General features: G+C 47.3%; 1 pseudogene; it reads right to left on the minus strand.

The window, feature by feature from the left end:
• The window catches only part of LOC147109053 (autophagy-related protein 2 homolog B-like), a 131,323-nt pseudogene extending 118,790 nt beyond the window's left edge, over nucleotides 1-12,533 (minus strand).
• Nucleotides 12,534-13,864: the final 1,331 nt, after the last annotated feature.

Here is a 13,864-nt window from a genome sequence, read left to right on the forward strand (position 1 = left end):
GAAAGGATATACTTGCCATAGAGGGAGTGCAGTGAAGGTTCACCAGACTGATTTCTGGGATGGCAGGACTGTCGTATGAGGAGAGATTGAGTCGACTAGGCCTGTATTCACTAGGGTTTAGAAGAATGAGAGGGGATCTCATTGAAATGTCTAAAATTCTGACAGGGCTAGACAGACTGGATGCAGGGAGGATGTTTCCCCTGGCTGGGGGGGTTTAGAACGAGGGGTCACAGTCTCAGGATACAGGGATGAGGAGAAATTTCTTCACTCAGAGGGTGGTAAATCTATGGAATTCTCTACCACAGATGGATGTGGAGGCCAAGTCACTGAATATATTTAAGAAGTAGATAGATTTCTAGGCACAAAAGGCATCAAGGGGTATGGGGAGAGAGGGGGAATATGGCATTGAGATAGAAGATCAGCCATGATCATATTGTATGGCGGATCAGGCTCGAAGGGCCGAATGGCCTATTGCTGCTCTTATTTTTCTATGTTTCTATACTGACATACTCCCGGGGAATCCCTGTAAACACTGCCACTCTCCCGGGGAATCCCTGTAAATACTGACACACTCCCAGGGACCCCCTGTAAATACTGCCATACTCCCAGGGAACCCCTGTAAATACTGACACACTCCCGGGGAATCCCTGTAAATACTGCCACACTCCCGGGGACTCCCTGTAAATACTGCCACACTCCCGGGGACTCCCTGTAAATACTGCCACACTCCCGGGGACTCCCTGTAAATACTGACACACTCTCGGGGACTCCCTGTAAATACTGCCACACTCCCGGGGACTCCCTGTAAATACTGACATACTCCCGGGGACTCCCTGTAAATACTGACACACTCCCAGGGAACCCCTGTAAATACTGACACACTCCCGGGTGTTGTGTATGTACCTTTAAGGGAATAACTGGTCTCAGACTGCAGTACCGGCAGTGACCACCCCTGTATAAAAGGCCCTAGCAGGCTTCTGTAGTTTCAGTTTCCAGGTTGTCTCCATTCAGTAAAGACTTGTTATAATCAACTCCTGCAGTCCGTGTCTCAATTATACGCAGACATAATACTGGTGACGAGCAGATACGAACTTACCTACAATCTGCACCACCTCATGGGGATCCATCCCTGAAGCGAAGTTATCAGAGGTCGAGGCCAGAAGGAAGAAAGAAACAGTAGAAACAGGCGTTGACCGTGGGCATCCGCCTCTGAGTCAGCAGAGTTGAAGATTTGCAGGAGAGGCTGTCGAGAGCGGGGCTTGGTTATCCTGTCGATGGTGCTTCAACTAATCGGGCTGGTGGCAGGTAGTACACTGATCCTTCCTGGGCTGCGGCGGTCTAGAGTTCGAGCGGGTGGCTTGCAACGGGGCCGAGCAGCGTTGTCGGGAAGAGGAGAGAGAGAGAGAGGGTAGAGCAAACTGGGCGTGGCTGGTGCTACGAAGCCGGGCAGCGTACAGACCCGAGAAGAGGGAGGCAAGAGTCCCGCAGGGTTGTTCCGACGACGGGGAAATAAAAAAAATTAAAATTAAACGCGCAAAAAGCCGCGAGGAGCTGCAGTTTGCCACGGAAACCGCGGAGAGCGGCGTTAGCAGCAGCGCGGGGGGAAGTGCGCGAAGACCATAGGGCATCGCCATCAAGGCATAAAACACCAGCAACAGCGCTAGCAACAGCGGAGAAGACAAAAACACGGGAGGCGCCATTTTGTTAAATCGGGGAAGAAGGCAAAGCGCGGGAGGCGCCATCTTAGATTTTCAAGATGCCAAAGACTGGCGATATCACTGCCTTCGATAATGCAATAGAAGACTGGACCACGTATGTGGAAAGAGTCGAGGTATATTGCGAGGCAAACGAAATAGCCGATGAGAAAAAGGCATCGGTATTGCTAAATTTAATGGGCGCAAGAACTTATGGCCTATTGCGGGACCTGATTACTCCAGCCAAACCGAAGGCGAAGAGTTTTAACGAAATTGTTGCTATCCTACAGGAACACCTAAATCCTACACCGCTGCTGATAGCAGAAAGATTTAAATTCCACAGGAGAAATCAGCATAAAAATGAGAGCAATGCTGATTACCTTACGGAACTACGCAAGCTATCAAAGCACTGCCAGTTCGGAGCAGGACTGGCAGATACCTTACGGGACAAATTTGTCTGTGGACTCCTGAGTGAAGGAACCCAGAAGAGGTTACTCTCAGAGAAAGAGCTGACGCTAGATAAGGCTTTCAGCGTGGCAGTATCGTACGAAGCAGCAGCAAGGGGAGCTGCGGAAATACAACAAAAGCCACAGGAATACGGCACCCACGAAATGACACGGGGATTTGCAAAATGTTATCGCTGCGGCAGAACAAACCATGACCAGAAGGACTGCTGGTCCAAGGACAAAATATGCAGGCAATGCGGAAAGATGGGACACATTGCACGAGTTTGCAGGTCTGGGAAGAAGACCAACGACAACAAAAAGGCTACTAAGGAACCGTACAGGAAAGTACAAAAGATGACGGACAGTAGTTCCGAAGACCAGATGAGCGATAGTGAATCCGGGAACAAGAGACTAAGCTGTCTCAAACTTTACAATGTAATCGCAAAAGAGGATCACCGAACCATTTGGGTCACCCTCACGATAGCAGGGTCCCAAGTCAAAATGGAATTGGATACAGGATCAGCTCTAACCGTCATGAATCGACGAGACTACGAGCGGCTATTCTCACACATACCCTTGAGAGAGACATCCATTGTCTTGAGGACGTATACAGGGCAAAAAGTATACCCCAGAGGAAAAATAAGGGTGCCTGTCGAATACAACAGCAAGAAAATACTGAAATTGTATCTCTACATTCTGCAAGATGGTGGACCACCATTATTGGGACGTGAATGGATCAGAAAGATAAGTTTAGACTGGCACTCCATTCAGGCACTGACGGTGGCTGGTAAAAAGGATGACGACGTCACTCCTGGACGATTGTCAACAATCTTAGCTGACGCCAAAGAGGTATTTCAACAAGAACTGGGCACTCTTAAAGGCGTAACCGCCTCGATAAAAATAGAGGAGAATGCAATTCCCAAGTTTTTCAAAGCAAGACCAGTACCATATGCAATTCGCCCAGCCGTCGTGGCAGAGCTGGAGAATCTGGAGAATGCAGGCGTGTTATCTAAGGTAGACTGGAGCGAGTGGGTGACACCCATCGTCCCTGTCATGAAGAAAACGTTAAACAATAAGTCTGAGGAGCCAAGGAAGGTTCGCATCTGTGGGGACTTCAAGGTGACGGTGAACCCAGTCCTTCACACAGTACAATATCCTCTTCCAAGGATAGAAGATATCTTCACCTCACTATCTGGAGGGAAGCGTTTTACAAAAATTGAACTAGCACAAGCATATTTGCAGATGGAGGTTGAAGAATCCTCTAGGAAGTATCTCACGATAAACACTCACAAAGGTCTTTACCAGTATAATCGACTGGTATTCGGAGTAGCCTCAGCTCCGGCGATATGGCAAAGAGCGATGGAACAGGTCCTGCAAGGGATTCTGGGGACTCAGTGGTTACTTGGACGACATCCTAGTGACAGGTGAAGATGACAGTGAACACCTTGCCAACCTAGAGCAGGTGCTCACTAGACTACGTGAACATGGGCTATGAGCCAATCGCCCCAAGTGCGAGTTTTTTAAGAAACAGATATCGTATTGTGGCCACGTGATTGATGAAGAGGGGTTGCATAAGTCCCCTGACAAAATTGAAGCGGTAGTTCAGGCTCCAGCGCCTGAAAATGTGTCGCAACTGAGGTCATTCCTCGGATTGGTGAATTACTACCATAAGTTTTTGCCGAATTTGTCCACAATTCTGCACCCACTGAACGCCCTACTACGAACGGGAGTAGCATGGAAATGGAGTGATGAATGTAAGCGGGCCTTTCAGAAGAGTAAGGACCTAATCACTTCAAGAGAAGTATTGGCTCACTACAACCCATCACTACCGATAAGACTGGCGTGTGATGCGTCTCCCTACGGCATTGGGGCGGTACTGTCACATAAATTCCTTGATGGTTCAGAGAGGCCGATAGCTTTTGCGTCACGCTCGTTAACTTCAGCCGAGCGTAACTATGCCCAGATTGACAGAGAGGCCCTCAGCCTGGTGTGGGGGGTGAAGAAGTTCAATCACTACCTGCACGGTCAGAAATTTACTCTACTAACTGATCATCAACCTCTCGTCTCCATTTTCAACCCTCAGAAGGGCGTACCGATAATGACGGCACAACGACTGCAGAGGTGGTCCCTTTTCCTAGGGGCACACCAATATGACATTGAGTACAAAGGAACTAAACAGCATGGGAATGCTGATGGATTGTCGCGCCTACCTTTGCCGATGGTGGAAGAAGAACTGGCAGTGGATCCAGTGGAGTTATTCCACTCGACTATTGTCGAATGTCTCCCGGTGACGAATGCAAACATAGAAAAGGAAACACGAAATGACCCGACACTCTCCTGGGTCTATGATTTAACGGTGAAGGGATGGCCAGCACATGGCGAACCACTGCTGCCAGCATTCTCGCCGAGAAGAGAGCAGCTGTCAGTGTGCAGAGGAACCTTGATGTGTGGATCCAGAGTAGTAATTCCACCCAAATTGAAGGATAGAGTGCTCAATGAGCTTCATGAGGGTCATCTGGGAGGGGTAAAAATGAAGAACTTAGCCAGAGCGTTTGTGTGGTGGCCGGGAATCGATAGAGAAATTGAAGAGATGACCAAGAGCTGTACAGGATGCCAGAAGGTCCAAAACACCCCACCACAAGCCCCTCTACATCCATGGGAGTGGCCCTCATCTCCATGGCAAAGGGTGCATGTAGTGTCCGTGTGTAGATAAAGACACTGAAGACAGGAGTTGGTTCATAGGTATTTACTAAGCAAGTCTGGGGGGGGTTCTGAAGGATATACACAATACACAGGCTTATATAGCCCAAGTGGCAATTACCGGCATTACGCACACCTGGGGCTCTTAAAGGCACATACACCACAATTCCTCCCCTTCTAGCTAACTAGTACATCATATTTTAAGTAATTATTAATTACATGTTATATGCAAAATAATATACATTGCTGCATTAATTAATTATAAGTTAGTCTCTCAGGAGGCTTCCTGACTCGGTCCGGATAACGCCTCGGGGGTGTAGTAGTTTCTGGTGGTGTAGTAGGTTCTTCTGGCAAGGCTGATTCGGCTTGAAGGCCAGTGTCGGGTTCATCGGGTTCCAGTATCACCGGATCGGAGGTAGATATGGGTATCTCTACTTCATCGTTAGATGTATAGCATGGTGGTGTAGGTTGTCCCTTTTCGGATGACTTGATGATTTGGTCAGCATGGCGCCTTATTATGCTTTCTCCGATGTCCACGGTATACATCAGTGGTCCTAGTCGTGTGCAGATAGTTCCAGGCTGCCATTTCTCGGTACGGTAGTCCCGGGCCAAAACCGGTTGGCCTATCTGGAAGGCCCTAGTTGGCCTTTCATTCATGCCCTGAAACTGCCGGTTCTCCACGTCCCTTCGGATGTTGGGCTTGACCAAATCCAGCCGGCATCTTAGGTTTCTATTGTAGAACATCATGGTGGGAGTTTGGTTTGTAACCATATGTGTTGCATTCCTATATGCAAATAAGAAGTTATCCACCTTGTGCTGAAGTTTTATGTCTTCATTACCCATGGCCTTTATGGCCTTCTTAAAGGTCTGGACAAACCTTTCAGCCAATCCATTGGTGGCGGGATGGTATGGGGCGGACGTGTAGTGCTTTACCCCATTGTTCTTTAAGAACTTTCTGAATTCTTCGGACACAAATTGCGGTCCATTATCAGAACATATCTGTTCCGGCAGCCCATTCCTGGCAAATATGGTCCTTAATACTGTGATGGTTTTTTCCGTGGTGGTGGAGGACATCTTTATTACCTCCGGCCACTTGGAGTGTGCATCAACTGCGATTAAGAACATTGAGTCCACAAATGGACCAGCAAAGTCGATGTGCACCCTTTGCCAGGGAGATGAGGGCCACTCCCATGGATGTAGAGGGGCCTGTGGCGGAGCATTTTGGACCTTCTGGCATCCTAGGCAGCTCTTGGTCGTGTCTTCGATGTCTCCATCGATACCTGGCCACCATACAAACGCCCTAGCTAGGTTCTTCATTTTCACTCCACCCAGATGCCCCTTGTGAAGCTCCTTTAGCACTTTATCCTGGAGTTTGGGTGGAATCACCACTCTGGATCCACACATCAAGGTTCCTCGGCACACTGACAGCTGTTCTCTTCTTTGCGAGAATGCTGGCAACAGTGGTTCGCCATGTGCTGGCCATCCCTTCATTGTTAAATCGTAGACCCGTGAGAGAGTAGGGTCATTTCTTGTCTCCCTTTCAATGGCAGAATTTGTCACCGGTAGACATTCCACTATGGTAGAGTGGAATATCTCTACTGGGTCTACTGTAGGTGCCTCTTCTATCATTGGCAACGGCAGGCGTGATAAACCGTCAGCATTCCCATGCTGTTTTGACCCTTTGTATTCAATGTTGTATTGGTGTGCCCCTAGAAAAAGGGACCACCTCTGTAGTCTTTGTGCCGTCATAATGGGGACACCTTTCTTAGGGTTGAATATGGAGATGAGGGGTTGATGGTCAGTCAGCAAGGTAAATTTTTGTCCGTGTAGGTAATGGTTGAATTTCTTCACACCCCATACCAGGATGAGTGCTTCCCTGTCTATCTGGGAATAGTTACGCTCAGCTGAGTTCAATCAGCGTGAGGCAAAAGCTATCGTCCGTTCCGAGCCATCAAGGAATCTATGGGACAATACCGCTCCTATGCCATAAGGGGATGCATCGCACGCCAGTCTGATTGGTAGTGATGGGTTGTAATGAGCCAAAACTTTCGCGGATGTGATTAAGTCTTTACATTTATGGAAGGCACGTTTACAGTCTTCGTTCCATTTCCAAATCACTCCTGTGTGTAGAAGATCATTAAGAGGGTGTAGAATAGTTGATAAGTTCTGTAAAAATTTATGATAGTAATTTATTAATCCCAGGAATGACCTCAATTGTGAAACATTTTCAGGTGCTGGGGCTTTTATAACTGCTTCAATTTTTTCAGGTGACTTATGCAACCCTTCCTTATTAATTATGTGGCCACAATATGATATCAGATTTTGGAAAAATTCGCACTTGGGGCGATTTGCTCGTAGGCCCCGTTCTTTCAGCCTAGTGAGCACCTGCTCCAAATTGGCAAGGTGCTCGTTGTCGTTTTCTCCTGTTATAAGGATGTCGTCTAGGTAACACTGAGTCCCCGGAATCCCTTGCAGGACTTGCTCCATAGCTCTTTGCCAGATAGCTGGAGCTGATGCTACTCCAAAAACCAGTCGATTGTACTGGTACAGGCCTTTGTGTGTGTTTATTGTGAGATACTTTTTAGAGGTCTCCTCAACCTCCATCTGTAGATATGCCTGTGCCAAGTCAATTTTTGTGAAACGTTTTCCTCCGGATAGTGAGGCGAAAATATCTTCTATCCTCGGAAGAGGATACTGTACCATGTGAAGGACCGGGTTTACAGTCACCTTAAAGTCCCCACAGATGCGAATTTTTCTCTGTTCCTCAGAGTTATTTTTCAATGCTTTTTTCATGACTGGAACGATGGGTGTTGCCCATTCGCTCCAATCTATTTTGGATAATACGCCTGCCTTTTCCAAATTCTCCAGCTCTGCCTCGACTGCCGGACGTATTGCGTATGGCACCGGTCTTGCCTTAAAAAATTTTGGAATTGCTGCATCTTCCACCTTTATTGAGGCGGTGATGCCTTTCAAGGTTCCTAGTTTCTCTTGAAACACTTCTTTGGCGTTGGCCAAGATGTCTTTTAATCGTTCAGGTATGATGTCATCATTGTTTTTTTCCTTACTGGTCACCGTCAGTGCCTGAATGGAGTGCCAGTCTAAACGTATCTTCCTTATCCATTCACGTCCCAACAACGGTGGACCACCATCTTGTAGAATGTATAAATACAACTTTTGTATTTCTTTGCCGTTGTATACCACAGGCACCTTTATTTTTCCTTTGGGGTGTACTTTCTGCCCCGTATATGTTTTTAAGATAACGGATGTGTCTTTTAGAGGTATATGCGAAAATAGCCTCTCGTAATCTCGTCGATTTATTACGGTTAGAGCTGATCCTGTATCTAGCTCCATTTTAACTGGGGACCCTGCTATTATGAGGGTAACCCAAATGGTCTGGTAATCTTCATTGGCAATTACATTATGTAATTTGAGAGAGCTTAGTCTCTTGTTCCCGGAGTCGCTATCGCTCTTCTGGTCTTTGGAGCTACTGTCCGTCATCATTTGTACCTTTCTGTGCTTTTCCTTATTGATTCTTTTCCCGTTCGTGGATTTTTTATTTTCAGATCGGCATACACGTGGAATGTGTCCCATCTTTCCGCATCGCCTGCATGCTTTTTCTTTGAACCAGCAATCCCTCTGGTTATAGTTGGATCTGCCGCAGCGATAACATCTCTCGAAACCCCGTGTCATTTCATGGGTGCCGAAGTCTTGTGGCCTTTGCTGTATCTTTGCCGCTCCTATTGCACTGAAAGCCTTGTCCAGTGTTAAATCTTTTCCAGAAGATACCTTTTTTTTTGTTTCTACACTTAGGGGATCGCAGATGAATTTGTCTTGCAGAGAATCTGCCAGTCCTGCCTCGAATTGGCAGTGTAGGGTATCAACAATCTCCTCAAAATTCTTGTCCATCGGTTCGGCTGGAGTGATTAAGTTGCGTAACAGCTTGTATGTTTCTGCGCCCATTAGATCCAGAAGCACTGAAGCTTTTTTTTCATCTTCTATTCCATTTGCGGTGCAAAACACCTCCACTCTTTCTACATATGTGGTCCAGTCCTTTATCTTGTTATCAAAAACATCAATATTGCCAAAGTTAGGCTCTGTTTCATTATCAAAAGCATCAATATTGCCAGACTTAGGCATTTCAAAAAAGATATGGCGCTTCCCGCGCTTTTTTTTTTCTCTCTGTAGCAACGATATGGCACTTCCTGCGCTTTCCCGCCGCTGCTACCGATAACAACGCTGTTTTACTGTGGTTTCCGTTTATTCACTGTTGGAGACTCGTTCCCGACGGAGGTCTAAACGCTGACCTGCTTGCCGCGCCGGCCGTCTCCCGAGTGCACCCTCCCAGTCCGTTATTGCTTGCCTCCGATTTCGCTGCCTGTCTCAGCTGTAGAGCCCGCCGCTGGAGCCCCAGCCTGACGCCCAGGAAGGATTAGCGCAGTACCTGCCACCAGCTTGGCCAGCTGGTGAAACCACAGTTTCTATTACTTCCTTGAGTCTTCTGGACGCTGGAGGAATCGATGTCCTTGAGGTGCTGCCGAATTGCAGGTAAGTCCGTTTCCACTTCGTCGCCACTGTAGTGTCCGTGTGTAGATAAAGACACTGAAGACAGGAGTTGGTTCATAGGTATTTACTAAGCAAGTCTGGGGGGGGTTCTGAAGGATATACACAATACACAGGCTTATATAGCCCAAGTGGCAATTACCGGCATTACGCACACCTGGGGCTCTTAAAGGCACATACACCACAATTGCTCTTAAAGGCACATACACCACAGTGCACATTGATTTTGCTGGTCCCTTTATGGACTCGATGTTTTTAATTGCGGTGGATGCACATTCAAAGTGGCCAGAGGTAATAAAAATGTCCTCAACCACCACAGAAAAAACTATCACAGTCTTACGAACCATATTCACCAGGAATGGGCTGCCTGAACAGATTTGCTCTGACAATGGACCACAGTTTGTGTCTGAAGAGTTCCGGAGGTTTTTAAAGAACAATGGTGTTAAGCATTACACATCCGCCCCATATCATCCAGCCACTAATGGATTGGCCGAGAGGTTTGTTCAAACATTGAAGAAGGCTATCAAGGCAATGTGTAATGAAGATATACCCCTACAACACAAGGTGGATAACTTCTTGTTTGCCTACCGGAATGCGACACATGCGGTTACCAACCAAACTCCAGCCATGATGTTCTTCAATCGAAGACTACGATGCCGCTTGGATTTGGTTAAGCCAAACGTCAGAAGAGATGTGGAGAACAGGCAGTTTCAGAATATGAATGAAAGGCCGACCAGGAGTTTTAAGATAGGCCAACCAGTTTTGGCCTGGGACTACCGCACAGAGAAATGGCAGCCAGGAACGATCTGTACACGGCAAGGACCTCTAATGTATACCGTGGATGTTGGAGAGAGCATTGTAAGACGCCATGCTGACCAGATTCTAGAGTCACTGGAAAACGTCAACTCCACACCACGATCTGATACACCTGGCGATGAAACCGAAGTACCAATGGCATCTACCGCAGAATCGGTGATATTGGAAGCAGATGAACCAAACAACGACATTGATCCCGACTCAACCTTGCCAGAAGAACCTGATACCCCAAAGAGGCGTTATCCAGACAGAATCAGGAAGCCTCCTCAAAGACTGAACTTATAATTGCTTAACTTCAACCAATGTATCTAGCAACCGTAATTGTAATTGTAATTAGTTATTATTTAGTTGTTAAATGAATGTTATGTACTGTTTATCTAAAAGGGGAGGAATTGTTGTGTATGTACCTTTAAGGGAATAACTGGTCTCAGACTGCAGTACCAGCAGTGACCACCCCTGTATAAAAGGCCCTAGCAGGCTTCGGTAGTTTCAGTTTCCAGGCTGTCTCCATTCAGTAAAGACTTGTTATAATCAACTCCTGCAGCCCGTGTCTCAATTATGCACGGACATAATACCGGGGACTCCCTGTAAATACTGACACACTCCCGGGGACTCCCTGTAAATACTGACACACTCCCCAGGACCCCCTGTAACTACTGACACACTCCCAAGGAACCCCTGTAAATACTGACACACTCCCGGGGACCCCCAGTAAATACTGACACACTCCCGGGGACTCCCTGTAAATACTGACACACTCCCAAGGGGCCCCTGTAAATACTGACACACTCCCAGGGGACCCCCAGTAAATACTGACACACTCCCGGGGACTCCCTGTAAATACTGACACACTCCCAAGGAACCCCTGTAAATACTGACACACTCCCGGGGACCCCCAGTAAATACTGACACACTCCCGGGGACCTCCCTGTAAATACTGACACACTCCCGGGGACCTCCCTGTAAATACTGACACACTTCCAAGGAACCCCTGTAAATACTGACACACTCCCGGGGACCCCCAGTAAATACTGACACACTTCCAAGGAACCCCTGTAAATACTGACACACTCCCGGGGACCCCCAGTAAATACTGACACACTCCCGGGGACCTCCCTGTAAATACTGACACACTTCCAAGGAACCCCTGTAAATACTGACACACTCCCGGGGACCCCCAGTAAATACTGACACACTCCCGGGGACCTCCCTGTAAATACTGACACACTCCCAAGGAACCCCTGTAAATACTGACACACTCCCGGGGACCCCCAGTAAATACTGACACTCTCCCGGGGACCTCCCTGTAAATACTGACACACTCCCAAGGAACCCCTGTAAATACTGACACACTCCCGGGGACCCCCAGTAAATACTGACACACTCCCGGGGACCTCCCTGTAAATACTGACACAATCCCAGGTGCCTCCCTGTAAATAACAAGATATTTTACTGTAACCATTATGTATATACATTTTATAAGTAATAACCTGCTCGTGCCAGCTCCGCCCCGGGGGCACGTTGCAGTGCTGTAGGGTGGCCCCACGCAGCCCAACAGCCACAAGGATCTCCTAAAACAAGGGGGAGGGGAAAATACATCAACATTTACAGAAAACTGTTCACTTAAAAGTTTACCTCATTCTCCTTCTACAACAACAACTTGCACTTGTATAGCGTCTTTAACATAATAAAACATCCCAAGGTGCTTCACAGGAAATGTAGTTATGTGGAGAGAGCATTGTATAAAATAACACAAGCCTTCAGATGAATTAAGGTGTATGCAGCCCCTTGTTGGTTTCGGGCTTCAGTGCATGGAGGAGGTCATATCGCTTTCATAACCACCGAGGACACACACCCATGTTAGGTGACAAAAACTGACACTGAGCCAAGGGGGACATTAGGAGATGTGACCAAAAGCATGGCCAAAGTGATGGGTTTTAAGGAGTAGCTTTAGGATGAGAGCGAGGTAGAGAGGTGGAGAGGTTTAGGGAGGGAATTCCAGAGCCTAGAGCCTCGGCAGCTGAAGGCACGGCCGCCAATGGTGGGGCGAAGGGAGCGGGGGACGCACAAGAGGCCAGAAGTGGAGACGCGCAGAGATCTTGTAGGCTTGTATTTTTGCTCTTTTACTAAACTGCGGCTGGTTTGTAATGACGCTCTGTATAAAATTGTAAAATAATGTTTTACCAAAGAACAAAATATACCCGGAAAAAGAATAAGGCATTTCAGCCAGGTTTCGGACATGCACAGAATCCCGTCACCATCTCCAAACCAAGCGGTAGAGACACCCTCGTAGGGAGAGTTCCTGCTTGTCCAACATGGAAGATGTGTTTGGTGGTGGGATCACGCTGGAGATGGCGGAAATGGCAAGCCCTTTAAATTGGTGAGCCCTTGTCAAGAAACATGTATCTTTCTTCTCCCTCCCCCTTCCATGGGACGCCTCCCCTCTCCTGAAACTATTAACTCCTGGGATTCCCGGGCACCAGGTCATCATTTATATAAATCAATCTGTCATCATTTACAAAGTGTATTGGAAACTGATTTCAATCACATTTGCCTGTATTGAAGTATCACTTCCCTTCACCAGCTGTTCCTGCACAATTATATTCAGCACCGAGTGTACTCTTCGGTTTTACTTCTTTTGTGCACAGCCTGCGCTTGAAGGAGGTAAATTCCAAACTAATCTGTGGAAACAATATTTCAGCGAGCGAGTGGTCAATCCATGGAACAGGCTCCCTCGGGAGACGGTGGGAGCAGTTAGTGTTGATTCATTCAAATGCAAATTAGGTAGATTTCTTTCAGAAAATAATATTTTTGTGCTCCAGTATGTGAGTAATTTGAGACGTGACGTGTGGGGAGTGTAGCGAGCTCGGGAGGAACAGGTGACTCTGGACCTCGGGACCTCTGGTTCCCAAAGCTCTCCATCACTGGGGGTTTTCCTCGCCTCACGTCTGGGTCTGTTTGTAGACGAAGTGATAGAGATTGATGGCTGTGATTGGTCAACAACTCCATCATCATTGTACGATAGCAAAATACTGCAGATGCTGGAAATCCGAAATAACAACAGAAAATGCTGGAAACACTCAGCAGGCCAGGCAACATCCGTGGAGAGAAATTAGAGTCAACGTTTCTCGAGGAACAGCACCTCATCTTCCGATTAGGCACTTTACAACCTTCCGGACTCAATATCGAGTCCAACAATTTCAGATCATAACCTCGGCCCCTATTACATTTTTACTTATATTTTTTATCCACACCTTTGTTTTGGCCCTCCCCCCCCTTTCCTTTCTCTCTCCCACATGGCAGCTGTCTCCCATTCTGCCAGCGCTTTTCACACCTAATCTAGAGCCGTCTTTTGTCTCCACTAGTCCTATCACCATCTCGTCTCGTTTTGAATACCTCTTAATGTCTCTTCTCTTTTGTTCTCTCCCAGCCTGACCTCTTAATCTATTTCATTCCTTGTGCCTCTTTAGTCTTGACAAAGGGTTTGACCCGAAACGTTGACTCTAATTTCTCTCCACGGATGTTGCCTGGCCTGCTGAGTTTTTCCAGCATTTTCTGTTGTTATTTCCATCATCATTGTGTCATGTGACTACCAGGATGGTAGACGGTGAACAGGATGGACCTCAGTCTTTGATCATCTAGCAATTC

Source organism: Somniosus microcephalus, chromosome 12 (assembly GCF_052327205.1).
Source record: "Somniosus microcephalus isolate GS21.2 chromosome 12, FLI_Smic_1.0, whole genome shotgun sequence".
NCBI lineage: Eukaryota > Metazoa > Chordata > Chondrichthyes > Squaliformes > Somniosidae > Somniosus > Somniosus microcephalus.